This window comes from Sus scrofa, chromosome 16, assembly GCF_000003025.6.
Source record: "Sus scrofa isolate TJ Tabasco breed Duroc chromosome 16, Sscrofa11.1, whole genome shotgun sequence".
NCBI lineage: Eukaryota > Metazoa > Chordata > Mammalia > Artiodactyla > Suidae > Sus > Sus scrofa.
In genome coordinates, this window is record NC_010458.4 from 58,999,142 (window position 1) to 59,026,159 (window position 27,018).

General features: G+C 35.2%; 1 protein-coding gene across 1 annotated transcript in view; it reads right to left on the minus strand.

Annotated features, from left to right (window-relative positions):
- Window positions 1–27,018, minus strand: part of TENM2 (teneurin transmembrane protein 2) — a 3,459,878-nt gene that overhangs the window by 3,374,869 nt on the left and 57,991 nt on the right. The window contains 1 exon segment of the mRNA XM_021076712.1: window positions 5,983–6,021. The gene's annotated coding sequence lies outside the window, so the exon portion shown is untranslated.

Consider the following 27,018-nt stretch of genomic DNA (forward strand, 5'->3'; position numbering starts at 1 on the left):
ACAAACAGATGGAAAGATACAGCATGCTCTTAGATTAGAAGAATGACTATTTGTCAAAATGACTACTCAAGGCAATCTACAGATTCAATGCAATTCCTATTAAATTACCAAGAGCATTTTTCCAGAACTAGATACTGTAAGGAAACACAGATGACCCCAAATAGCCAAAGAAATCTTGAAAATAAAAGGGGGAGGGGGCTGGAGGAATCAGGCTCCTTGACTTCATATTACACTACAAACTACAGTAATCAAAACAGTATGGTACTGGCACACAGACAGAAAGATAAATCAGTGGAACAGTATAGAAAGCCCCAAAATAATCCCACACACCCACACTAATATATGACAAGGGAAGCAAGAATGTACCATGGAGGAAAGACAGTCTCTTCAGTAAGTGGTGCTGAGAATTGTGGACAGATACATGTAAAAGAATGAAATTAGAACATTCTCTCTTGCCAGGCACAAAAACTTACTCAAAATTAAAGATCCAAATGCAGTACTAGATACTATAAAACTCTTGGAAGAAAATACAGGCAGAATATCCTTAGACATAAATTGCAATATTTTGGGGGGCTCTACTACCAGTGTTATGTAAATAAAAACAAAAAATAAACAAATGGGACCTAATTAAACTTAAAAAAGCTTTATACAACAAAGGAAACTATTAAAAAAAGTGAAAAGACAACCCCCAGAATGGGAGAAAGTCTTTGCAAAAGAAGCAACTGACAAGGGATTCATCATCAATATATGAAAAAAAAATCACACAGCTTTATATCAAAACAAACAACCCAATCAGAAAATGGTCAGAAGATCTAAATAAACATTAATCCAAAGAATACAAAGTTCCCAAAATCCTATAAAAAGATGTTCAACATCACTAATTACTAGACAAATGCAAAACAAAACTGCAATGAGGTAATACCTCACACCAGTCAGAATGTCCATCATCAAAAAGTCTACAAACAATAAATTTTGGTAAGTGTATCGAAAAAAGGGAACCCTCCTCCACTCTTGGTGGGAATGTAAATTGGTTTAACCACTATGGAGAACAGTATGGGGGTTCTTTAAAAAAACTAAGTATAAAACTACCATATGACCACAAATCCCATTCCTTGGTATATACCCAGAGAAAACCAGAGTTCAACAAGATATATGCACCCCATTGTTCACTGCAGCACTATTTGTAATAGCCAAGATATGGAAGCATCCTAAATGACTATCAACAGAGGAATGAATAAAGGTGTGGTACCTATATACAATGGAATATTACTTGGCCATTAAAAAGCATGAAATAATGCCATTTACAGCAACATGAATGGTCCTGTAAATTATTATACAAAGTAAAGTCAAACAAAGGAAGACAAATATGATATGAGATCAATAATACATGGACTCTAATAAAAATGATACAAAAGAACTTACACAAAACACAAACAGACTCAAAGATTTTGAAACCAAACTATGGTTACCAAAGGGGACATGTTGTAGGAGAGGGATAAAATGGGAGGTTGGGACCGGCTCACACACATTACTATATATAAAATTGATAAATAACAGGGAAATCTACTCAATACACCATGATGGTCTATATGGGAAATGAATCTGACAAATAACAAATATAGGTATATGTATAACTGAATCACTTTACCATAACCTGAAGTAATACAACACTGCAAGTCAACTAACACCCAATATTTAAAAAAAGATAAAGTTTATGTACTCTAACCCATTATTTGCAAAATATTGTCTCAATATGTAATCAATAAAAACCCCAATACTTTAATTTTGTTGTTGTTGTTGTATGAAGCCTTTGAAACAGGCATTTTATTTTATACTAAGCATATCTCAGTGTGAGCTAGCCTTTTGTTTGAGGTGTTCAGTGGCTACAAGTGATTAGTATAGACCATACTGGATAGTACAGCTATAGAATATTATCTACCATGGAACAAATCTCAGGTTTTATGCATTTTGCCTACTTCGTTTTTTTTCCTATAAAGGGCATGACTCTCTTTCAAATTACTCAAATAATAAGGAAATAGATTTGATTTGGGCCCTTTTATCATAAACAAAGTAAATAATTTATTATTTGAAATAAGCTTTTATTTCTTTATTAGCTTTAATTCCAAATGTCTGTATGCGACTTTAATTCATTATGCACACTTAATTAAAGTTTATCAAAAGTATAGAAGACTGACTTCTGTAATAAATTAATGATTCCTTTGGCTACAGCTATACAGAAAAAACTTTTCTGACCACCTTCTCCCATTGATCCCACCAGTCATTCCATCATGTAATCCTGCTTAGTCTTTTTTTCCTGGTTCGTATAACTATTTTAAAATACACTATTTATGTAAATCAGTTTCCTTGTTCACTGTTTATTTCTGAACTATAATGCAGGCTCTGTGAAAGCAGGCACATTTATTCCCTCAAGCAACAATGCTGTTCATTGCTTGGAAGAGCACACTGCACATCAGAGATGTTCAGTAAATACTTGCTCATTGAATTAATAAATATCCTCATTGCTTTTAAAATCATAAGCATTCCTTAATTTACACTAAGAAAATCACCTGAAACATTCTTTAGAACGCTTCACCTGAGAGTCATTGGCTTCTTAGGCTCAGTCAAGGAAACAATGCAATTTTTATGTTCATATGGCAAAATGTCCTTCCTTTTGAAAGCAAGAAATTTGGAGAAGGAAAACTTCATGTCTGTGACCCTAGGAAAAAACAAAAAGGCTTATCCTTTCCCCACATATATCATCTATAGTCTGGCTAACACAGTGCTACTAATCCAACATACAAACATGTTTCATTTTTGTTACTGAAAAAGCCCCTCAAATTTAATTAAAGTCAATCAAGAAATTAAAAGCTTAATGAGAGCAAGAATCCTCTGAGTGCATTCATGCTGTTATCAGCCTGTGATATTGTAAAAGACGGGATTATGATTTTATTGCCAGACGACCAAAAGAAGAGACAGGATAACGAGAAGAGTTGTGAAAAACCTCCTGGTGAGAGAAATCTTGGAGTGAAAAACTGTTATGCTTAATCAAGTCATTGGAGAAATTAAATACAAAAGAGATGGCTTCTGACCATAACCACCTATTGTTTAAAGCAAAGATGGAAAAACAATTTGAGACTGACCTAAACGAGATTAAATATAATGTAAAACTTTGTAGGAAACCCTGGGATAATGATCACCATCCCTCCCCAAGTAATCTCTAAGTCATTAGAATTGGCCTGGATCAGAATATAAATATTTTTTAAAATTATTGCTCTTAAAAAAAAATGACTATCATGTGAACTAGAAACTTGCTATAAACTTCTAACTTTTTGTACTCAGATTAGGATGACCCCTCACCATATGTCAAAATTTCAGCAACTGCAGTCATAAGAGAGGTGTGTGAGTTCATACTGAAGTTTCCCTGCCTCCACACTGCATTTAGTAGTAGTACCGAGGGTCCCCCAGGTCCCCACAGGTTATCACCCCTTCCACCTGCTATGAGACCATTCCTCTGTACCTTCTGTTCTTATTTATTGCAGATCACCCTAAGAAGCCACTGACTTTACCTCTTACTTCCCACATTTTCATCCCCTTAAACCCTGCACATCTCCTGCTTAGTTGCCACCACCCCCCTCCCGGCCGCCTCCCAACTTTTCAGAGTTTCTAAACGTGCCCACTGTGCTCTGTGGAATTCATGGTGCATGATCTTCAAAATCCCCAATATCCTCAAACTCACTATGACTGCCCCCTTCATCTTGCTCAAAGAACCTCTGGAGCTTCTCTGAGAACAGAGCTTTCCCAACGGAACTTTGTGTTTTTCCCCTTTTCCTCATACAATGGGCCGTAGGGTTGAGCTAAGTGTCCTCTTTATGCCTCATCTCCAATACCAGGTTACTCCCTTTTACATCCCTCTGAAATGCTCCAGCTTTGAACCATGGCATCAGATATGACTACACATCACCCCTGCTTATAGACAACTCCTATTCCTCTTAGACTCCTCGTTTATTAAAGATTGTAGTTCTGTTTCAGTCGCTCTCTCAAATACCTCCCCAGTCTTAAGTCTTAGTGATATCAATTTATAGATGATTCTTCCAAGACTCACAGTACTTCGAAATCTCCGATGATCCCGTCCTCCTCTATCTCAGCCAAATTCTCGTAGACATACACATATAGCAGCAGCATTTCCATATTCACAAGTTCAAACATTTACTTTTGGATCACTATAGCTCTCCCTCTCCAGTATATTAACTGCAACAATTCTTTCCACCCATACAATCTATTGATACTTCTACTTTTCATTCTCTCACCCTCATTTTATACTCATCTAACTTAAATTCCATGACTAATCATTATAATTACACACGAGCATACACCTATAACCCTCTTATTTGTCTCTTGATTTCTTATATTCACCTGACAAAACCACAACCATAATGAAATTCAGCTGTCAACTCTGAACACACCCAGCTGAATATGGTTAGAGAAAATCTATACAGTGCTATATAGTTAGAGAAAATCTAGTGCTGCCTATTAGGACTCTGGCTCCAGAAAGTCAGTACTCCAAACAATTAATTTCTGAAATTGAGAGAACTAAATCTATTATGTCTCCCAGCTCTTTCCCACCTTAAGCTCTCTGCATTTGCTGGGATGTTCTACTTCGTGCTTTATATCTTTCCTCATTGTTACTTTCTCAGGAAGGTTCTCTGACTGCTTTAGCCAACAGAACTGTCATCACTTTCTCTCTAGCCGCTCTCTCCTATCACCCTATTTTACTTTCTTCACAGTAAAACATTTGAAAATTTCTCATTCACTGATTTCCATGAACATTGATTAACACCCCTGACTAGAATGTAAACACCATTGGCAAGGACCTTGTTCATTATGATTTCCTGCCACCTAGACTGGAGCCTTCACAAAGAAAGTGACCGATGAATATTTTTTTAAGTGTATGAATAAATCAGCATTTTTGTCTTTCTTAATTTTAGTGGGTGAAAAAAATAGCAATGAGTATGGTAATTTCTGTTTCAATTTCAGAATTTGGTAGAGAAACATTTACCCATTCTCTATCATAGGTAGTATGTGAATACACTAGAGTGTATTCCCAAATTATCTTAGTGGGATATAGATATAAATAAGACAGATACAATTTAAATAATTCTTATAAGACAAATACCCAGCAAACACAGTCTAATTTTTAGTTTCCTAGTTCTAGCCTTTAGTGGCAAGTTTTCTATAATAGAGCAGAATTTTATTATTTGTAATCATATATACACACAAAAAAACATACATATATGCGTATACATGTGTAAGTGTATATCAACAAACACATACACAGAGGCATACACACAAATCTTTGTGTGTATTGTGTGTGTGTTTATATACGCTTGTAATTCTCCTTTTGGATTATGTAGAACAGTCCCCGTTCCACATGAATATTTGGCAAAATTTTCCTACAGGTTCAGGTTAGATGAACAGAAGCAAACTGCCCGGGCAGCAAATATACCTCATGGGGGAAATACAGGTTATTGATAAATGCTGCAGAACTTACGCTGACACTTTGGTTTGTTTTGTCCCAGCAAATGAGAAGGATGTTCTTACTTCTTAACGGAAACACTAAAGCTCTACTTCTTTAAAACTTGATCTTTGGATGTAGAGACGGTACTCACTTCAATATACATACAGGTGGCAAAACAAACCAAAGGTCAGTGTATAAACCTTATGTTTCTTAGATAGATAAGACAAGACTGTTGATTCCAGGATTGGACCAGCCTTAATAATAATAATATTAAGATTAACACAAATCCATAAAAAGACGTTATTTAATTTCCTTTTAAGCTATTCTCATTCTCCTTCTTGTCCTGATTTAACTACTTTTTCTCAGCCCTTTGTACACTGGATATTCTATTTGAAAACACAAATAATGTCATGCAATAAACATGCTATGATCATTTTTATAGTTTTTTGGTGATTAAATGTCCTTACCATGAGAAGTTCTTCATAAAACTCCAAAAGATGATTTTCCTGGTGTGGAAAAATAAATCATTAAAATTAGAAATAATGAACATTATATCATATGATATGTAGGTTTCCTTTTCTGATTTAAATTTCTTTAACTTGGCCATGTTTATTCAAATAAGACTACTGTTATTATTTGAACAGTTAAAACACTTTCACATTTAATGCAACACTATTGACTTATCACCAAGTAAAATAAGTATACCAACTATAAAGTATGAAAATCCTTAGAGATTTTCCACTTCCACTTCTACTATTCATTTAACGTGTATTGGCCTCAGTTCCCATATAACATCCTAGAATTTGAGTCAGTTGAACTATAGCATATATGAAATTCTAATTATGTTCAAAGCTTAGCCAAAGTAATTTTAACTAATTTAAAGAAAAGTTTTATACATGTTAATTTTGAGATGATAATTACACACACACATACACACACACAAAATATCAAGTTGTATTTCATGTATCTCAAGTTTAAATTGGGATTCAAAGTTATTGAGTAATTTGCAACTATTTAATTTCAATCAAGAGTAGAACATATTTTTCATTTACTTTAGTATTCTAAACACTGAAAGCCTGAGCTCAAACATAAGAAAGAAAACTCTAATTTGTCACTGAGTAATTTAAATACTTTTAAAAGAAACTTTTGCTCATAAAAAGTACTTGTTTCAGCACTGTTACTTTTCTCAATCCCTACCATGTTTTTTTTTTCTACTGTCATCTTTTAATTTAAATTTGGAGTACCAACTCAGAATTGAGCAAAAGCAATAGATTTCCAAAATCAGAAGGCTGCTGTGAATCACTTTCAATAAGAGAAGAAAAACAAATGAAATACAGCCAGCATTAGGCTCTGGAATTGAAATTACAAGCACTCTGAGGAATAATTATAGTATGTGGTCCAAGGATCCTGCTGCTCAGGTCCATTAACATCGCAGACCCTGCTGAATTATGAAAATGTTTCTAAGATCTAACAGTTTTACAAAAAGTTGCCAAACCGAATCCCCAAAATATTCCCTTGATAAATAAAAAGGTTATATAAAACTCAATATTTATATTGTAGTCTTAAGAAAAGTTTGGAACATACAGATATATTCCACAGGTTAAAAATGGTGAAATGTCTGGTATTAAAATGAACGGGCAGAGCAACTGAAAACTCAGTTAAATAGATCTGATTTTAAATTCCATCACCAACAGAAAATGACTCTGATACTCCCAAAGAAATAAAGCCCATAGTTCTTTCTGTGCAGCTCAAGAATGCAGACCTGGGGCAGGTGAAAGTTACAGGAAGGTTAATTTCATCTTGATGATATAAGGGGGGGGGGAATGCATCATAAGATAGAGTGCTTTCAGTGACTACACACATTTAAACAAAGGATGGATGGTTTCCTGTCAGCCAGTCTAGAAAGTGTTTCTGACTAGAGGTCTCCATGCTTTTTCCCCACACTCAAGACTCAGTAATTCTGTGCTTCTATAACCTTTTGTAGTGACCCTGAAAGAAAATCTAGATGCAAACCAAATCTGTTAATATACTTTAAATATCACGTTCCTATTAAATATTTCTTTAAAAACTTCTCATGTTCTTCATGGATGTATCATATCCCTTACCAGTGGGTCCTCCCATTTGGAGTTTCCTTAGGCTCAAACATGCTTTCCCCTCTCGTTCCTCTCTAGCAAATCCTGGGTAAGCCATAGGTCCTCGCCACGTATTAGCTTCTACAGGAACTCTTTCCTGTCCCTCTCCCACTATGGAGACTGTGTTAAGTGTCCTTCAATGTGCTTCTGTGGAACATACCCTATAGCTCGGCTCTTCATATTGTGTTGTAACTATTTCCCTCACTAGACCATACACTCCCATAGGCAGTAGCTGCGATTACAATGAAATACATCGAATAAATTAGTCCTGTGAAAGTACCAGATCCAGAATATTGGTATGACTTGGAAAAGATTATTTTTTAGATAAATTTGAGATATTATTGAAAAAAAAGCTGGTGATGCAGAGGTTAAGCAAATTTATTTAATGAAGTTCATGACAGAGCCATGCAAGTATTTTTATATTCTGTGAATCTACTATTATTAAGAGGATAAGTGGATGCAGAATTTCCCAACATTATTTTACCTCAGAATCTTTTTTTATTTTTTCATGGAGCTTCTTATAAGTCTAGGGTTCCTCCTCATTTATTTTAGAGAATGTTGAATCATTTCATTCACAGTTCTCTGTATAGTATCTTCCACAGAATAGACCATAAGAAAAACTAACTACATTAGTTATTAAAGTATAAACTAATTGCTTTTAGGTTTCCTGATAAATGTCACTCTATCTATCCCAAATTACTGTTTTTAGATCAAAGGAACTTTGTGATAATCTTCTTTATTCTGATTGTAGGAGTCCTATTTCTGATATACTTAGTTATTTTCACTTCTGTCAAAAGAACTCAGATGCTAAAGACATCATATCTACAGGAGGCTGTATGTTTCATTATTAGATAGAAGTTATTTTAAAAATTATTTTTCATTGAACTTATTGCTGAATGCTCCTAACTTGAATGCACTGATTAGAGTGCCTCCTTTTCAAATAACCAAAAAAAAAAAAAAAAAAAAACTCACACTTTCTGCTATATAACAGTTCCCAAGCATTTTTTTAGGTTTCTCCCCTTTGAACTAAACATCTTGGTTCCCTTTTTCCTACTTTAGTGTGATTTCCAGATTATCAGGTTGACAGCAATCTTGTTATAAAATTTAAGTTTACTGATTCTGGTATATTATTCTCAGCATACTTTAAGTCAAGATAAGATAGAATTTTAATATTCTGGAAAGATACCAAGGTTCACTCCTGTGTTCTTTGTTGCACTCATATTGTTCCTATTGCCCAGAATGCTTTTTCTCCTTCCCTTTCCTTTTTCAAACATTATTTACCCTTTGTGATAAAGTTCAATCCTACTGCACGCCCAATTCCCTCCCTCCTGTTCTCAGACATATCATTTAAGATTCATAGCTATGATCAAAATTCAGTTTCCTAATTTTCTATATTATTCACTGACATTCTCTCTGCATTTTCTGTCATTCAATAAGAAGTTATAAGAACTGTGAGGCCAAGTACCTTTCTTTTTCTCTAGAACACTTTGTAAAGTGTGCACATACATAAAAACTACTGATTAACTGGTTGCCTGAAAACAGTGGTACACATTTAAATGCAGAATTCTAGGGCTATAGCCTTTGTGAATACCCTTGCTTCTTGATATTTAGAGGGCTAAGAAAACTGGCAGTGGGCCAGATAGAGTCAGTTGGTATGCAGTATGCTTCCTGACCTTCCAAGCTTTCTCTTCACTGGGAGGGAGGGTGGTATAGTGAAAAACCTGAAAATGACACTTCTAGATTTTCTTGCCCAGGTCCCTAATTGGCTCTATACATGGGAAGCAATGGTAGGAAGCTAGAAGGCAGCGGTGAATCAAAAGTCTTTCTATCTTCAACTCTCAAGTAGCAGAAAGGCAACTACTAGCAAAGCGTAGACTCTAGAATTTTCAGGTACCAACAGCAAAGGTGGATGAAACCCCACTTGAGAAGCAGTGCTGCAGCTTAGCTATGTTGAGGAAGGAATAGTTCCCTGACTTGAGTTAACACACACTCTTCACTCTTCCCCCTTACTACCCATCTATCACTTTTGTAAATATTTATCTGTATTAAAAACCTTTCTTTGAGGGCAAACCAATGGCCAATAAACATAAGAAAAGCCATCAGAGAAATACAAATTATAACCATAATGAAATGCCACTTAATAATCACCAGAGTAGCCATTTAGAAAGTTAAGAAATAAAAGGGAAAAAAAAATCCAAGTCTTGATGAAGATGCAGAGCGACCAGAATAAACACAGCTGGTGAAAGTGTAAACATGGTACAACCTCTTTGGGAACTTATTTGGCCAGTTACTCCTGAAGGTGAACATATGCCATCTCTATGACTTAGGAATTCCATTTCTAGGTCTATGCTTATTATAAATGTGCACACATGTTAAAAAAAAAAAAACTGACTAGAATGTTGATAGTATACTATTTGTAACACCTGAAACCTGGATATTACTCAAATCTTCATTAACAGTAGTAAGACAACTTGAGATACGTTCATATAAAGGGACACTATGCAGCAATAATAATGACTACAATCACTGATGTTCAGCAACAAAAATGAATCATATAAAAATGCTGAGCTACAGAAATCCTGCAACGCATGCATACTATTTTATCCTTTTTTATATAAAATAAAACAAACAAACGTATTCCCTGCAGTAAGAAGTTAGGATAATTGACTGCCTTTAAGGGAAGGGCTAGGGATGATCTGGTTTTTTGATTTGGGTGCCAGAGACAGGGATATTCAGTTGGCAAAAACTCTTTGAGGGGTACGGAAAAGTGCAAATACTTCCATATAATGTTTCCTTAAAAGTTCTTGCTCTATTTCAGACCAGGATAAACTACGACTTTGTCAGGGCATAGCTGGGAATAATATTAGTCTGGAAAAACTGAAAGCAAGTACTGTATTTATTTCTTTTAGCTTTACAACTACGAAGCAAAGCACTAATAAAGTTCTCTCAGAACATCTGATTATAAAAGAAATTTAATTCTTTTGAAAAACCTAGAGTGGTTTCTGTTTTTCTGAATTAATGTATCAACATGTAGCTTTATTTGCTTTCTAAGCTAACATATGGATTTCTTATACACTATTTCAAAATGAGTTTCATCATAATTTACATAAAATAACTGAAAATCTCAGAAAATATGTTAAAAATTTCTGCCAAAATTCATGAAATATCCCAACTCATTAAGAAATAATTCAAGTTTTGAAGATATATAAAGAATACTAATGACATTTTCACATACATTTTAAACACTCCACTATCACTTCCAGATCATATTTAAATATTTTCATTCATTATCATTATTTTCATGAAACCTCTCAAGTCTTTCACAAGAGTAAATTTTTCTCCTTCCAGACAAGAAAGGGGAATTATTAAATAAAGTAGAACTTTAAGGGACATAATTTGTTTTATTCAACTTTCATTATTAAATAAAAATCAGGGACTCAAATATTTAATGAAAAAAATTAAACATACAGAGGCACATTGTCTAAGTACAATTACAAATGCTATTATATTTCTTTATGGGACTCCTCATTCATAGGGACAAGATTTATACAAACAACCTCAATAAAACCTTGCAAGCCAATTAAAGCAAGCAATGACCCAAATGTGTCAATTTCTTAGCCATTTTAGAAAGTGCTCCAGGAGAATGGGAACCATTATCATTTTAAGTGACCAAACCAAAAAAAAAAAAAAAAAAAAAAAAAGAGATCCTATATGAAATGCAGTATATATTGATCTCTAAGTAAAAGGAACCAAGGACAGATAGATGAGGTAGAAATAGCAAATACAGGTATTCCCATTGTGGTTCAGCAGGTTAAGAACCTAACTAGTATCCACGTGAATGCCAGTTAGATCCCTGGCCTTGCTCAGTAGGTTAAGGATCCAGTGTTGCTGCAAGCTGTGGCATAGGTCACAGATGCAGTCCAGATCTGGTGTTGCTGTGGCTGTGGTACAGACCTGCAGCTGCAGCTTCCATTCGATATGATCCCTAGCCTGGGAACTTCCATAAGCTACAGGTGTAGCCTTAAAGAGAGAGAGAGAGAGAGAGAGAGAGAGAGAGAGAGAGAGAGAGAGAAAAGAATAAACACTTTAACTTACTTTCTTCTTATTATTTCTCAAATGCACTATTTTATCAGCATACTAAGCAATTTTATTGTTTTCAGTACCTCTCCAATTCATCTACATCAGGGTTTCTCAAACTTGGCACTACCAACATTTGCAGCCAGATATTTCTTTGGTTGGGGGGGGGGCTTTACTTTCCATTCTAAGATACTTAAAAGCACTACTACCTCTACCCACTAAACCATAGTAGCTAAATCTTGACAACCAAAACTGTCTCCAAACATTGTCAACAGTCCTCTGGGGAGGCAAAGTCACCCACTTTGAGAAACTGGTGTATGTTACTGCTAGAGTTGTCTTTCTAAAATATTCATTATTATTCTGCTGTTCAAATGATGCCTTTTAGTAACTACTCCTCTTCACTTTTCAGATAAGCATTTTATCCAGGATTTTTGCAATAAGGCTTGGTACTAATTTCAAACATTAAATCATTGCAAAGTGCACTTTTGCTTCGACTACAAAGAAACATTTTCTCCTCAAACAATATACACCACTCTTTTATGCTATTGTGTTTTTGCTTATGGTCATCCCTCTACAAGTGTTCCCTTTTTTTTTCCATTTCTACTTATAAAATCATGACTAATCTATTAAAACAAGTTAAAATATCACCTCTGTGGAGTTTTTTCTCTCATAGACACATGGTATAGGGTATTGCTCACCTGTAGGTAATATTTTCATCATTTTTTGTCCAAATTTATTTTTACTATGTGGAGCATTAACAAAATTTTGCTATTACTGAGAATACTATGTAACAAAACCAACATTGTCCTAACAATTATTAAATAGGAAAACAGAATCCTTTATCCTGTACGGAAGAATCCTTTCTACCTAACTTTATCACACTATACTTGTTCAGAGAGAAGCTCATCTAATGCATGTCTGCCCCCCTCATAAAGCCTTCAGGCATAGTTTTTCAATTTGACATTTCCACTCCCAGAAGAGCCTAGTTTCATCAGCACACTTTAAGATTTCACAGGGATCTGTCTCTTCCAACTCATTTATAAGCCCATTCGATAGTACCAATCCCTAGTGAACTCAGGGAAAAAAAATTGGAAAAAGCAAGAAGCACTTTACCTGAAAATGTCACTGAGGTCACTAGTGTACATATTTGCATTGAAGAGCTACCACAAGCTTTGGGTCAGCACTGTCAAGTGGAATTTTCTCTGATTATAGAAATGTTCTCTTCTTTCACTGTTCAGTATGTAGCCATATGTGGCTACTGAGCATTTGAGATGTGGCTCATTTGATTAATGAAGCAAATTTTGAATTTTATTTTAATTTTAATTCAAATAGCCTTAAACAGCTCTAGGGTCATGGCATGGAGATACCAGGAGGAGTGGGAAGAGCGGGGCACTAGGGATCTGGCCACCTTCCTGGTATGACCAGTGGGCTGTACAAACAAGTTACTTGTTTCCTCCTCATGGAAGTGTATTTCTGACAGTTGATAAGTTGAAAAATGCAGGAATCAAGAGATGTAGAGACACACTGTCAGGTTGTTAGCAAGAGCTAGAAGAAACTAGGACATGAATATAAAGCTCTCATTATTTTCTGTTGTCACCTTAAAGCAAGTCCCCAAACAGTTTTCCTAAATTTTCATAAAAAAAGAAATTTGGGTTTTTGTTTGTTTGTTTGTTTCAACTACTCTTCATACTTTATATGAGCATTCCAGGAGAAAAAGATAAATTTTATACTGCATCATACCACCTCTTATCTTACATTATCAACTTCAGCTGGAGGTATGAAAAATAAGAAAAGGAAGTTTGAGCAACAGTATATATAATTCAATTCAAACCCATCTCAGCAAGAACTGAACTTTTCTAGTTACTAATGAGCAGTTGAGAAAGGAAGAGAAAAAAAAGTCTGATTAAACTTGATTTACTCATGCATTACACACATTTCCCCTAAATGGCATGATTGATTGGGGTTATTCTAGAAAAACAAAATAAGAAAGGTAAAGGTCTAACAAAGCTTTGCAAAAAAGAATGTTTTTGTAAACACTAAGGAGGAAAGAATAACAAAGTTCAGCAAGTCCAACGAGATGAGTAGTAAGCACTTGACAATAGTCAATAAGAAAAATGGCACAAGACTCATAAAGCCAGAGAAGTAACTGGTGACCACAAAAGCCCGTGATTTAACATGACTTAAGACAGACTTTCCAAACCCTGATAAATGAAAAAAATGGCTAAAATGGAACTCGAGATAGATGGTTCCTGTAGTTTCACTTAACAAGACTAGAATGAAGGAAGAATTACAAAGGGAAAGTTTCAACACTGCAGAGTCAAAAGGAAGAGCAAAAAGATGAAATAGAAAAGAGAAAATTGAAAAAGCAGAGTACTTTATAAATCAATTATTTCCCACAGCATATTTACTCGTTTTAAGAATCCAACCCTGCTAACTACACCATGATGTATTCTAATTTATCTCTCTTCTACAGTACAATTTCTCCAGCTATAATTTAAAATTTAATTATGTTCTTAATTAGCCATTTCTGCTCAAGGAGTGATATGCCCCTGGAGTGGCAGAAAAGAATTATATTCATCCACCAAGTTCATATTGAACATCTTCTATGTATTACCAGTGCTCCTTGGCTAGAGAGGTGATTTCCAGCTGGGTGATCATAAAGACTTCAGGGTGGAGGTGGGATGTAAATTGACCTTGATGGATGGATATGAAATAAGGCAAAATGATTCTGTGGGTCCCTTCACTGTTACCCTGTAAAAAGGTCCAACAGACCCACTCAATAATTCTTTATTTTTTAATTTTCTAAGAAGATAAAATTTTGTTCAACATATTAGCAACTGTTATTTAGGTCCCAGACTCTAAAGATGCCTATTAACTTGGAGATTTTATCTTGTAGGACAGTTACCAGCTTAGTGTTTTACCTAGAAATCTTTTTCTAATATTTTCTCCTCAATCTCTATACTTACTTTGTTCCTCAAATGCTCTTTGAATTAGCTTCACCATGTTATTTGTTCCCTCATTAATAAGTTAAATGAAGCTTTGGCACATGCTCATTTTGTACTCATATTAAAGTCATGCATATAATTTTATAAAAATTACACTCTGACAGATAAGGGTTAAAAAAAAGCAAAGGTAGAAGGAATTAACTGATAAAATGCAAAATTGGTATATATCAGAAAGGTCAAGGAAAAGCCTTTTTTCCTCACTAAATTCATGAGGTATCACATCTGGATACAAAGAATAGCCTGCTGCAATGACCCTGGATGTTTTATAGTTACATAAGGCAAATATTTCATCAATATAATGTTACGAGAAAGAAGCCAAACACAAAATAATATATACTATTTATATATTACACAAAGATTCAAAGCTAATTTATGCTGTTAAAGTAAGTGATTGTTCTTGCAGAGTGAGAGGGCAGGAGCTGAAAGGGAGCATGCCTGCTGGGGAGCTGGTAATGCTCTCCTTGTGATTACAGGTATAAATATGGCTTATGAAAATTCATCAAGCTTAAGATAAGCGTGTTTTTTTTCTGAACGGCAACTATACCACAATAAAAAATAACCATACATATGATAAATGTTTAAGACTGTTCAAAATATAAAGAGGGAATGGTGTTTTTGTGTTTTTTTGTTGTTTTTTTTTTAAATTCTGGATCTGGTACAATCTCCTCTGCATCATATTTAGACTTGTCTGTTTCTGTCACTACATATATAATGTCTGTATGACCCATAATTTATTTCCCAAAGAACTGTAACCATTAATCCACTACTGCATATTGCCTTTCTGTAAATGTCACTTTCCCTGCATCAACCACACCCAAGATGTGAGACCTTAAAATTACATTTCCAGGTTCTTTAAAATATCACAAGTGAATCCAAACACAATTAACTAGAAGTATAAATACAGAATCTTTCTAATTTTCCATGTCTTCTGATATTTTACAGCTATCTTGTCATAACCGTTTTGACAACAACATTTTTGGAGACAAATTTATCATTTATTTTCAAAGTATATAACTTCCTTTTCAAGGGAAAAAGTTATTGTCAACTTATATTTATCAGTCAGTTATTATGTAATTAATTTAGGTATAAATAGGTTTGCATACAACTCTCTTTATAACCATATTGCTTAATTGGTTGAAATACAATTACAGATGGCATCTGGCCTACGCTCTGTGTGTGAGAAGCAGATGATGAATATCAGGCATATATTTCAGAGAGGAGAATGAAGCACATGGTTGAATCTGGTAAACTAGTTAAGTGGAGGTAGGTTAAGTGGAGATAGCTCAAGGACATTTCTGCCATAGCACAGTTTGGGTTGTAAAAGCATAAGGAGAATTTGAAAAGATGTTCACAGTTAGAGTAAGACCAGATGACAGAGGACTCTAAATTACAGCTTTTGCATTATTTTTTTGTGTTATTTTTCTTACATCCAGGAAACCAGGGGAGGGAGTTCCTCTTGGGGCTCAGTGGAAATGAACCCAACTAGTATCCATGAGGAAGTTCAATCCCTGGCCTCACAGTGGGTTGAAGGATCCAGAAATGCCATGAGCTAAAGTGTAGGTTACAGACACGACTCATTGCTGTGGCTGTGGTGTAGATCAGCAGCTGCAGCTCTGTTTTGACCCCTAGCCTGGAAACTTCCATATGCTGCAGGTGCAAACCCTAAAAAAGAAAAAAAAAAAAGAAAAAAAAGAAAAGAAAAGAAAAAATAAAAAGAAAGAAAGAAAAAATAAAAGAAAAGAAACCAGGGAAGATTTTTGAGCAAGTAAGTGACAAAGTTACAACTGAGCTCCAAATCATCTCATCTGGAAGCATTGTCTAAACTGAAAATAAGTTACCAATCCAACCCAGGCATGAAACCATCCAGAATGGGAAATAAGGAAGGTTGAAATATATACTTCAATAGATGTGCCATTTGTGAAAATTACAGAACTCAGAAACCAAATCCACATATAGTGATGGATTACACAAAACAAGCAGGAAAACAATATTTTTCTAACTCATCCAGGAATTCCTCTATGACTAAAAATATTAATAACTGATCAGTAATCAATTTCTTCAATGATATTAGCCAAAGGTGGCAGTTCAATTATCTATGTCAAACCAAAATGCAGATACATGCTCTTTACACATTGTGTTTTTCTCCAGCATGATAAAACTGAGTTGTTCTGTGGAGGATATTTGTTCAAGTTTTCTTTTTCTTTCCTAAATATGCCATTAGTATGTTAAAATTTCTTTTTTAGTGGATTGCTTTACCCAACTACTCAAGTACATTTGTACTATCTTCTAAAATCAATTAAGGTAGAAGGATTTCTATTACACTAAAGAATGGTGGAAAATTTTTTTAAAAAGAGGAGGCTGCTTTTCCAATGGTTTCAAATATGCTCCAAAAACAATTAGGCAACTAAAATTCCAGGTAGAATTAAATCATCTGAATGTATGGTATCTTTACCCCATTATCCCAAATGGAACACACAAGTTGAAGACAAAAGTCTGTGAGTGTCAAACAAGAGAAGGCTCTGTTTACACCTTAAAAGGTTGTCGGGGCTAAGACTACGTAGGCAAAATGTCCTACACAAGGCTGGCTCCTCACAGAGGTATTCCCTAAGTTGAGTTTAAAGATGTTTATCTTTTATTATCAATGTCTGTCCTGTCAATCTATTAAATTTCTCAGAGTTATGTCTGCTCAGTGGAGTTTTTTTTCAGCAAACTAAAAGCAACATTTCAGGAAGAATTAATCTTACAATCACTAAGCAGGGATGGAGCGCCAATTTACTTTAAAGCTCGTTATTGCTAGAGGGGAGAACTGAAGGTGTAAGATAGGAAACCATTGTTCTTAATCATTTCTGTAATAGGGCATATGAGGCTGGGAAAGTGAAAACAGAACAATGTTATTCTTCTGGCTTGCTTTATTGTAACAAGATGTGGTTGGTCCCTAACAGTGTGACTCTTCTGAGGCGTCAGGGTTTCGCCTAGACTGAATCATGCTCCCCCAGAGTCCTGCTTTGTAAGTAAAAAACCGCTAATAAAAGTGACCTTAATGGCTGATTTGGGTGCTTACAATGCACCTGCACCCTCAATGGGCCAGCCCTGAGAAGCAGCAAGTGGTGGCGGGCTCTGCTCTGAGCATTCAGGTGTCATTAACGGATCATTGAGTCAACAGATCATGACAGCTGCTTTGGAAAACTCCAGCTTCATGTTAGCACACTCTGCCCAGGGAGTTAGAGAGAGAGTTTAAGAGCTCACAGTGTTACTTAAAGAAATTCAAGAGGAAAAAGGGCTGTGTTTCAGAAAAGTCAAAATAGTAGATTATCTAAAGATTGCATGCCAATCTTAAATAAATGGGGGCCAATGGGGCAATGTAAAATTATTTTAAAATACATTTTTGGTGTTATGATCTCCTTAAAACATAAACATTTATCCTTAACGAATAAATGAATAAATAAAACTTTAACCCTCAGTGTTCTTCTAGATGCTTAAACTACGCAAACACTTTTCACCCCTTTACGGATTTAGTTTTTTTTTGTTGTTTTTTCTTTTTGTTTTTGTTTTGGTCCCCTCCTCTGAGATGCCAGATCACACAGTACTTTAACTCGTTTGCCCTAAAGCCGTTTTGTGGATAAGTCTTGTTAATATTTTAACCATTTCAAATGTAGATTTAAAAACTCATGTATGAAGAGTTTGTGCTAAGCCCTCTAAGTTATTAGCACTAACATGGAGAGGTTCATTAAATAAACCAATCACTTGTAGGCCTCTTAGTCTGCCTCAGTGGAAACCTATCTAGTTCTGTGTGTTAAACATAATTTCCAGGACTAATATTTGAACATGGGTGTGTGAACAACTAGAGAACTTGATTCACACTTCAGGAATAACTTAACCTTCTTAATCACAAACACTATTCATTTTCTTGTTTTATATTAATCTTGGTTTATTAATAGCAACCATTCATAGTTGTCTGCTACTGAGTTGCACTAAGGCTTTTACTATTTTTACCTGAAATAACCATACATATAGGGCACTATCTCCATGTTAGAAGAGACATGAGAGAAGGATCTTACCTAGTCTAATACTCCTAAGAAGTTCCAGAGCAAGATTCCCAGCCTAGTTTATGACACAGATGTTTGTGATTCTTAAGCAGGATTTATAGTACAGTTTGTTTGTGTTCTACTTTCTGTATCACTGCTTTATAGCAGCAGTTTTGAGGCCTGAGGCAGCATCAGTCACCTGGCGGAATTGTTAAACCAGATTCCTGAGCCCCACCCTAGAGTTTCTGACTCAGCAAATCCACGGGGATACCAAAGAATTTGTATTTTATCACGTTCCCAGGTGATGCTAATACTGCATGGCCACACATTGGGAATAATGGCTTTAAAGCCACATAAAAGGTGAGGTGAAATGTCTTCCTGCTACCTGTTCAGATTAATCAAAATATGCCCTTTCTTGCAGAAATATGCTTCATTATCTTGTCTCTTACTGTTAAGAGGATGCTAACATTCCCTAGGATTAAAAAAAAAAAAAAAAAAAGTGAGGGGGAGGCTATGACTCTAGGTTTAAGCAATCACTTTAAATGCTTTGTGAAAAGCTATCAAAAATTTTCTGATGGAGTAAGTGGGGGGACAGAATGAGGAAGTATATGTTTCCTTTTTGCAAGACAGTATTTTTTTGCTATTGCTGTTTCCTGCTTTCTTTTTTTTTTTTAATAAAGGAAATGATACATCCAGATAAGCAGCGTTTCAACTTCAAATATGTCAGAAAATTAGGTTTCACTATTACAAATATGATCAAGATTTTAGGACATTCCTCTGTTTATATACAGATTTCATGTACAGATAAACCAAAACTACAAAGAGCAAGACTGTTCCCAAAGCAAATTATTATTAGGTTCACATCTATATACCATTTTGAAGGGAGAAGCAGTCTCATGAGAAAGCACTGTAGGAAAAATGCAACCTTGTTATATACTAGTAGAAGATTATTAAGTGGGCTCCTTTGCCATGAGCTTGAAGTTTGTGAACTAGTAGCTGTTAAATTTGATATATCACTGTTAATTTTTAATCATCTAATAGTCTTTTTAGAGGTATGTCGCTGTAAATTTGTTAAGGAAAAATAATGCTGAATTACTATCTATAAAATGGTTAGTGATTTTTAACATAAAACTGAAAAATTAACATGCTTTTTGGTACATTTACTAAATCATGAAACTTAAAGAGAAATCTACTGATGATTGTTCTTCGCAACGTAAGCAGTCATAAGTGTTGTTTCAATGATCACGGTCAACACCACTGTGTGCTTTTACAATGAGTAGATTATCTTGTCCATCAATATTCTTTTTTTTTTTTTTATTATTATTTTCCCACTTCAATATTCTTATTTTATTTTTGTACCAAAGGTTACGTAAAGTTTAAATTTTCTTTGTTATAACATTACTTTTTGAAAAAGAACAGTTTAGCTTTAAAGGCTATTAAGGTTTTTTCCCCATTTTATTTCTATTCATTAAGAATTTAGTGGTTTGAATTTTTATTTTCAAATGACTTTCATGAAATAAGTAATTTTATGAATTTGCAATAATATCATCCATGAGGATGACAAACTGTATTTTTTTTCTTGTTCTTATTTTTATTTTTTTAATTTTTTGTCTTTTTAGGGCTGCACCCACAGCATAGGGAAGTTCCCAGGCTAGGGACCAAGTCAGAGCTACAGCTGCCAGCCTATGCCATAGCAAAGCCAGATCTGAGCCACGTCTGCAACCTATACCGCAGCTGACGGTAACACCGGATCCTTAACCCACTGAGTGAGGCCAGGGATGGAACCTGCATCCTCAGGAATCCTAGTCAGATTTGTTACTGCTGAGCCACAGCTGGAAATTACATGTTTTTTCATTTTTAAACCGATCATTCAAATGTTATGAAATGAATTCTTCATCTCTCGTGTTGATTTAATATTACAAAGAAATTATGGAGTTTTCCTTTTTTTTTGGAGGGGGGGGTCTATGATTTGTGTCATTTCTCTCCCAAGCCACTGAAAAAAACATGAAATTCATCCTACTTGTTTTGATTTTTCATTGCATACCTTTCCTGCCCACCCCCTCACCTTCGTCTATACCACTTGAGATTAAAAAAAAAAAAAAAAAGACATTTAACAGTCCATGACCATACCATTTTATATGTTGTTTAGGACCATATTACTTTATTTTTTACAGGGCTATTTTATAAGGACTGGAAAAGCATCATACACCTTATGTATTGAGTTTATCATGATATAGTAATCATGATTGCTATAGTTCAAACTCTTCAACTACAGTTGATATTGGTAAAGCTTTATTTAATGGTATAGTATAAAATCTGTAGTAAGATTAATTACATAAAACACTGTAATTTCTAGAAAGATATCACAGAATCTAACTTTCAAGGAATTATTGCTGCAAAATGTGATTTTTTTTTTCTCCCTGCACATGGCATGTGGAAGTTCCCAGGCCAGGGACGGAACTCATGCCACAGCAGTAATCCAAGCCATAGCAGTGACAATACCAGTCCTTAACCTGCTGAGCCACAGGGGAACTCAATAAAGTGATTTTTTCAATCATTTTTCTCACTTTTCCCTCCATCCATGACCATTTCACTGGGTTAAAATCAGTAGTGTATCTTTTTAAAGTGTGAAAAAAATGTTCAAAAGTTGAAAAACAGTCTTGACAGCCTTTTTTATGAGGAAGGAATTTGCATTAATAGTGGTGAGCTGAGGCTATCAAATCCAAGAATTGGCTTTGTTGATGATCCGTCCCTCACATATCAGATAATGGATCTGGCATCTGCAGGACATGATCTGTGGAGTACATTCAGGTGTATCTACAATTGTCAAGAGTAGATAATAGGAGAGAGTAGAGTACCTGGTTAAAATGCACCATTCTTTTTGGACCTGGTAAAAGAGAGATCTGTAGGAATTTCAGACAGAAACTGAGTGAGTTCAATAATCAGGGAAGAGAAACAGGTAAAAGTCATACACTTCCAGGATGTCAAGTGAACTGGAGACATTCCTGTGTTTCCACATGAAAATGAACAGGGGTTTATTCAACCATTCAGAGTAGCACTGGTTAGACAGCAGGATGTATCCTCACCTTCAACTTAATGGTGAGATCTTTTTTTTTTTTTTTTTTTTTTTTTAATAGCTGCACCAGCAGCATATAGAAGTTCCCAGGCCAGAGACAGAATCTGAGCCACAGCTGCAGACCCAACTGTGGCAGCACTGGATCCTTTAACTCACTGCACTTGGCTGGGGACCCTGGGATGGGGACCTAATCCCTGCCTCTATAGCTACCTGAGCCACTGCAGTCAGGTTCTTAATCCATCACAACAGAAGGAACTCCAAGATCAGATGTTTTGAATCAACATCACCATATACAAAAATGAACTCAAAGTAGATCACAGACATAAATATGAGAGCAACAACTATAAAAGTGTTAGAAGAAAATACCGGGGTAAGTCTCTATGACCTTGTGTTAGGCAAAGTCTCCTTAGATATGATGCAAAAGCACAAGTGACAAGAAAAAAAAGATATATCGGATGTTATCAAAATTAAGTTTCTATAGTTCAAAGGAAATCATCAGAGTTAAGATAACCTACAGAATAGAATAAACTTGCAAATCATATATCTGACAAGCAACTTTGTAACCAGAACAAATAAAGGACACTTACAACTCAATAATAAGACAAATATCTCAGGCTAACAAATGGACAAAGATTTATACATGTATTTTTTGAGAAAAGATACATAAATGCTGATAAGCTCATGAAAACATGCTCAACATCATTAGCGATCAGTGAAATGCAAATCAAAACCACAATGAGATACCACTCTACACCCAATAGGATGGCTCTAATCAAGACAGCTAATAACAAAACATTGGCAACATTGTGGAGAAATTGGAATTCTCAAATATTGTTGGTAGTTATATTAAAATGGTGCTACCATTTTGGAAGAGTCTGGCAGGTACTCAAAAGACTAAATATAGTTACCGTATGGTTTGTCTATTCCATTACCAGTATATCCCCAATAAAAATGAAAACAAATGTCCATACAAAAACGTGTATGTTAATATTTTTAATTGAAGTATAGTTAATTTACAATTTCTTCTGGGCAGTAAAGTAACCCACTCATACATATACACACATTCTCTTTCTCACATCATCTTCCATCATGGTTTATACCAATAAATGTTAATATTTTAACAGCATTATTTACAAGAGCATAAAGCTGGAAACAGATGAAATGTCCATCAACTGGTAATATGATAAGCAAAATGAGGCATATCCATAAAATGGAATATTACTAAGACATAACAAGACTGAAATACTATAATTATTACTACAATAAGAATTAACCTTGAAAGTATGCTAAGTGAAAGCAACTAATCAAAAAAGAATTTCTAGAGTTAAGCGAGTCTATACAGACTGAAAGATCTCTGGTTGACTACGACTGATATAATCGGAACCACATAAGGAATGCCTGCTAATGGGTACAGGGTTTTTTTTTTTTTTTGAGTGATGAAAATGTTCTAAAATTGATTGTGGAGATGCTTGCACAACTCTGTGAATATACCAAAAAATCCACTGAGTTGTGTAAGAAAAAAAAGAAAGAAAGAAAGAAAGAAAGAAAGAAAGGAAGGAAGGAAGGAAGGAAGGAAGGAAGGAAAAGAAAGAAAAGAGACTTGAAATATCTATTCACTAATTGTTTGCAGTGTATGGACCTTGCTTACACTCTGATTTGAGCAAAATACAAAATAAAAAATCAAGAGAAAAAAGTAACAATTATGGAGGGAACACAATATTGAAAATAATGCCTCCGAACTGGAATTACCGCACTGAATAACCAAGGGTAGCCTTTCGAGGCACTATGTGCAGAATAGAAGGGATCCTAGAAGCAAGGTTCACCCAAGCATGGTTTCTGGAGCTCTGGATCCACCAATGTGGTCTGAATCCACGTTCTTGAAAGGCACAACAACTGGTCTACCTGGCCATAATGAAGACATAGTTACACACTTTGCTAAGGTGCTTTTTCAACTGGATCAGCCTATCGCATGCCTTCTAACTCACCTGAGGATAGCACATAAAGGCTAATTCAAAGCAAAGGATGGAACAGAGCCCTTGAGGCCCTCTAGTTCTTTTTTAAGAGCCTGTGCCAGATACTCAGTCTTGCCTCCCAAGTTAATGAGTCCATGAGCTATATTCTCTGGTAGTAGAACAGTGAGTTCTGATTGGAAACGTCAAACATTGCTGCTCACAGAATATAAATTTATTTATCAAATATTGATGCCGATGCCAAAAAGTAAAAGGCAATCTGTGGCCATGTTCTAGGCACTGTTTTTTGCACAGCCATTTTATAATGTGGTTCACGGTCCAATACCGATGTTTAAATAAAAACTCACTAAAGCCCCTTCAGGAGGTATTCGAGTTGACCCAGCAAGGTTGTTCTGAGTAGCAGAATCAACATTTGTGCCTGGCCTCATAGCAAGTAATCAGAAATGTCGCCTGGGCCTGTTCAGTGTGAGGAGTTACCTAAAGTCACATGTCACTTATTACCTCTGTGAGTGTGAGGAGTTACCTAAAGTCACATGTCACTTACTACCTCTATGAGTAACTCTATGTTTTCATCCAAGAGTAATGGATATTCAAGAAGACAGATAGGGTCTCCTGTCAGAGGGCAGGAGAAGAGCAGTTTACAAAGAGTTATACTTACACAGGCTTTATAAAATATTTCATCTGCTTCCCATATTCTCCATTCCCTATCCAGAAGGATATCCAATGTTGCTAAAAAATATATGTAATTTATGGTAAAACATTTGTGATTTAGTGTAAATATAACAGGTCAAGTGGAGTACTTTCATTTTGAAAGCAAACTCTATGGCCAGACTGAAGGTTGTACAAAGCATGGGAAAATGAGAGATCATGTGGGAAATAGATAAGCAAATAAAAGAGCATTTAGAGGCTTTAAGACAGGTAAGAGAAAATCGAAATTGTGAGGAGCTAATAGGTGAATGGTGAACTTCAAGTAAACTGAAACAAGTTGTAGGATAAAACACCCAGTGATTCACACAAAATTATTGAAAACTTGAGGAAACCTGGCTTGTATATGGACAGCAGCTTTCAACTCTGGAAAACAGTTGTCATGAGGTGTTCAATTTTGTATGTTAAAATATGCATCATGTCTTTTTATAGATCCATATTTCCACCCTGTATTATTTTCCTTTAACAATTCTTATTGTGTGTAAGTTAGTGATGAATTCTTCCAGGTTTCATATGTCTGAAAAGTCTTTTATTTTACTTTTCAATACATTTTTGTTTAGTATATCTTTCTAGGTAGATTGTTTTTCTTTCAGTAGTTTAAAGATGTAGATATCACCCATACCTTCATATCTTTGTTAATCTGTATGTAACATGCCTTCCCCCTAACCCCTGGCTTCTTTTAAGATTGTCTCTTTATCATTGGTTCTGGCCAATTTGATTATATCATGCATTACTGCATTTTCTTCATGTTTCTTCAATGAGGGTAGATCATCTGGAGTCCATTTCATGCTCTTTTCACAGTTCACTCATGTTCTCTTCATTTTTTAAGTAAATGTCTGTTGCTGTGTTTTATTATGGATGGCTTCTGTTGCTGTCTTCTAGTTCACTAATCTTTTCTTTCAGTTCTCTCATCTACCATAATCCCATCCTGCGTATTTTTTTTTTCAACTCAGCTATTTTAATTTTTATCTCTAGAAATTTGATTTGGGTGTTTTTATATTTTCCACATCTTTACTTAATGTTTGAGCACATGGAATGCAATTATAACCATTGCTTTAAGCTTCTGGCTTGCTTATTGTAACATCTGTGTTAGCTCTGGCTTAATTTCAGTTTATTAATTTTTCCTCTTAGCATGGAGCATACTTTCCTTTTGTATGCCTGGTTTCTTTGACCAGATGACAGACATCATGACCTTTTTTATCAATATGCTTTGTATTTCTTTACATATTTTTGAACTTTGTCTAGATAAGTTACTCAGAAGCAGTTTCATCCTTTTGGGACTTTCCTGTAAGACTTATTGGAAAGACCAGAGCAGTCTTTGGTCTAGGGCTGGTTACTCCCCACTACTGATGCAAGATTGTTCTGGTGTTCTATTCAGTGACTTAAAAATTACGAGTTTTTCTAATCTGGCTGGTGGGAGCAGAAAATATTCTAGCCCTATGTGTGTTTCACATAGTATTCTTTCTACTAATGCTTTCAAAGAGTTCTTTCTTTACCTAAATATTTGCCTTGAAAACATGTGTTGATCAATACTCTACTAAAAACACAGGGGCCCCTCTACAGATCTTTGGAGTTCCCTGTACTGCAAAGTTTCTTTCTGATCCCCCTCATGTGAGGCATAACCTATGAGTGTTTATAACTCATCCTTCAGTAATCACTGTCCTCATTGCCCAATATCTGGTGTCTTTAGAGCCACTGCTTCATATGTTTTAGGTGCTGAATTTAGGTTTGTTGCTTTTTTCTTTTTTGGTAGGATGGTAAATCTGGTCCCTGTTACCCTACTTTGGTCAGAAGTAGAAGTTCCCCAGTACTGAGTTCTCAACTTGAATTATGAGTTAATGTTTAATTCCGATTGTGATAGGTTTATATTTATGTTTAGTTCTGATTGGTTTATATTTCAGGCCCAATCTGCATTATGCTGTAAGCATTGTCTTAATTAGTATGACTTCTAAAATTATTGGGGAAATGGATTAAATATGAGCTAAATATAGCACTGTTGACTTTGAAGGATTGTATTGGTGATTTGGAAGATGATAAATACAAATTCTAAAGAATTGTTAATTTCTCATGTCATATTATCCTTTTTTTTTCTGGACTAGAGGGAATGCTAGCAATACAGTTGTCATGTGTTAATAGATTAGTTTTCTGGACAATTTTATTGATTAAATAATACTTTGGGAGTTCTTGTCATGCGTCAGTGGTTAATGAACCCAAATAGTATCCATGATGACTTGAGTCTGATCCCTGGCCTCACTCAGTGGATTAAGGATCTGGCGTTGCCAAGAGCTGTGGTGTAGGTCACAGACGAGGCTCGGATCCCACATTGCTATGGCTGTGGTGTAGGCTGGCAACTACAGCTCTGATTGGACCCCTAGCCTAGGAACCTCCATATGCTGTAGGTGTTGCCCTAAAAAGACAAAAGACCAAAAAAATACTTTGATTTATATACTTACTTCAGATTTCATCTGTGATTCTACATGCATATCATTAAAAGTTACTTTAATAGTATTTTA